This window comes from Strongylocentrotus purpuratus, unplaced genomic scaffold (assembly GCF_000002235.5).
Source record: "Strongylocentrotus purpuratus isolate Spur 01 unplaced genomic scaffold, Spur_5.0 spur5_scaffold_11, whole genome shotgun sequence".
Taxonomy (NCBI): Eukaryota; Metazoa; Echinodermata; class Echinoidea; order Camarodonta; family Strongylocentrotidae; genus Strongylocentrotus; species Strongylocentrotus purpuratus.
In genome coordinates this window covers 9,164,850-9,168,030 of record NW_022145596.1, presented here as the reverse complement: position 1 = coordinate 9,168,030, position 3,181 = coordinate 9,164,850, and the positions used below count along the sequence as shown (strand labels likewise).

Here is a 3,181-nt window from a genome sequence, read left to right as displayed (position 1 = left end):
ACGTTTAAAATTAAATTGTCACGTTCATCATGATAGATCCTATCTAGACTAGATCTAATGTAAATGTAATAATGTATCAAATATTTTAAGTTCTTCTTTATTTTGGGTCTTCTAAAAATATATAATTATCTAGTTCAAACGAAAATTAAATCGCCACCAGAAAAGGGCAAAATTTTAAATGAAAGATATATTTGCAAACAAAATAGACGAGGTTCCACCGGGATTTGAACTCGGATCGCGAGATTCAGAGTCTCGAGTGCTAACCATTACACCATGGAACCATTATGGCGCAATGATGTTTCGTTTGCATCATGACAAGACTCGGCCGCATCCGCGCAGGTGCAAAGGGTTTATTCGGGGGATTTCCCCTCACTTGAGTTGACCCGTACCGATGCTGTAATGATAAAAAGTCGAATTACATAAATCTATTTTTTCATAGCTGTAATGTTTTCTTTGATATATGACTGAAGAGGATTTAATGATTCGTATCAGTCATGTGAAATGTATGGAATTTGTCCCAAGTGAGATTTTGTAGAGCTTCACGGTGGAGATTGGTCTGGATTTATGGGTCTGGCTGTGTATAATAATATTTTTAACTAGAATGTTATTGACATAATCTTTATCATATCTATACAAACAAATTATGGAAAAAAGAGAAGAGTTCGTGATATTAAAGGGAATGCAACGTTATTTAGGCTTGTCAAACTTCCATTTTTCTCGAGTACTTGTAATGTAAATAGTAATTCACTTCGTTGCAACTCACCGTACATTATCATAATTGATTTAATTAAGTTATCTTATTGTATTCGTAACCAGCTTTTAACTTGTATGAATACCAATTTAGTTTTATCAAAATTTGGAACAAATGAACATCATGTACTCAAAGGTTAGTTTGGGACCAGTCTCAAATACAACTTCTTAGTCTTAGTTTTAGGTAGAACTTACTCTTCAGGAGGTTCAGGAATATTATAATTAAATGAACTCGCCGAAACATAGATCTAGACCTATTTGGTCATTCGCACCCCCTGTAGTTTCCTTGTTCTTGTTCTTCTGAACACGTCTTACGGATGAGTGATGAAACGGATGATTTAATGGCGTGCAAAAATTGTTGTACTTTGTTTTGAAAAAACAATTATAGAAAGAGTGACCGATGTGTTTGTTTTGTATATCAGTGATTCACTCACTAAAATCCTTGAAATGTACAGAAAGCAAAGCGGAATTACAAGCAAGGAAGAAATAAACAAAAGAGGAATCCAGTGATGAACTTGAAATAGTTAACTTAACTTTTAATAAATGTATACCATCTCCCCCTTCCCTTACTTAATATTTCATTAAAAATTAAATATATTTATATTGCGATTCGTCTTGTTTACACCGATCACAAAAGAAAATATAATCTATATGTAAATGTATGTAGGCCTACATAATCAATAACAAAGAGGCGAACAAATAGAATATAATGGGAAACATAAGAGTAGATACGTTAACAATTATTTGGTGATCATTTGTAAATGGTATCAAACAGCTTCAGCCTACAATCATTCAGTCGATACATTTCGATCATTTCTAGTCTCAAATTAGTCTACGCCTATCATCAATTTTCCAGTGCACCTACTGTCCATATCAAACAAAGCTGAACAGAACGTATATAAAACGAATTACACAAACGCTGCACGCTATAAGATAACGAGGTTTGACCAGTAGGTCCATGGTTTGACCAATGGTTATTTGAACAAGTGAAAAAGAAAATCAATGTGACATTACGTCATACAAATTAAAGAAGAGAATAGATCCTTGGATCCTTGCATTGCAAACCGGGTATCACAAAATTATATTGACTCGAGTTTCAATAGTTGATGCACCCCCTCTGCGTCAATGAGCAGTATAGTAATTTGCTTTTACCAATAGATCATCGTTTTACCGATGCGATATCGTGAGAAAATATGAAGGAATCAAATAAAATCGTTATCAATTATATTATTGAGATATAAATAGAGAGAGAGAGAGAGAGGGGTGGGAACAAGGACAAATGTAAAAAGTGAAAAGGGGGGTAATTTATCATGATCGCATCCTGTTCATCGCAAACAGGTGAAAAGAAACAAAACAACTTTAACAACAAATTTATATTTATTTTTGTATTTTATAGATTAGCACATGGTCTAATAAATAAAGGAAAGTCAATCTGTTTACATTCATTTTAAGAAGAAGTAGCTACGAACTGAATCGTGAGAGAATGTGTTATAGATCTGAAACCTTACAAAAGAGATTTTGACTGATCTAATCATGAATATCAAAGTTCAAAGGAATGCCACGTCTGACGAAATAAATAAATAAATACTACATGCAATACATCCTTGATTAATATAATCTTGCTTTTCATAAACTCTTGGGCTGCTTTTCATGACTTTCAAGTTTGAAGGTACTTTAAAGGAACCACCGTTCTTGAACATCTTGAGACCAGACTAAATTCATGGCAGAGATTTTAAAAGTGGGTGAAAGTTGAAAGGTCAGTCGGTTAATGAAAGCCTCCTGTCTCTTCTCCATCATGGTTCAGTAGAAAAGTAACCAACGTCTGACTTTCACATTTCGATTTCATTTCCTCTTAACTAAGACCAATTTAGAGACCGTCTGTCCACTGCTCACATTGCATCCGTTCGGTAATTGAATGTTACTGCGACATCAGAACATCCCCACCCCCTCCCAGAGTGGGGTGGGGTGGCTTTTGGACGTGACACCCCACCTCTCTCCTCTCCGTTTGCCGTAATGGCCGAAGAAAAAAAAAGCTTCGTTAAAACGTGTAAAAGGTGTTTTTATAATCTGAAAAAAAGTGTGATTTGCATTCGCCTCATTACCTGTTCAAACTTTTTTTATTTTTTGTTTGGTATATATCGATACAAAGACTATATTTAATTTATTCCTTACAGTCTAGTTTATGTCTTTCTTCCAACATGTCTACGATATATCACATTATTGATTGAATATTGTATACACACACCAAACATGTAGCTCGAATGTTGAAATTGTTTAATTCACAGCAGTGCATCAATAATATATATATATATATATATATATATATATATATATATATCAATAACTCCCAGTAGTAATGATTAAAACAACATTGAAAATAACATGCATTCGACATATTAAATATGAAATAAAATTTCGAAATGCATTACAG

At 33.6% G+C, this 3,181-nt stretch overlaps 1 non-coding gene across 1 annotated transcript; it reads right to left on the bottom strand.

The window, feature by feature from the left end:
- Positions 1-209: 209 nt before the first annotated feature.
- Positions 210-281, bottom strand: TRNAQ-CUG. The gene has a single exon. It is a non-coding gene; the product is annotated as a tRNA-Gln (tRNA).
- Positions 282-3,181: the final 2,900 nt, after the last annotated feature.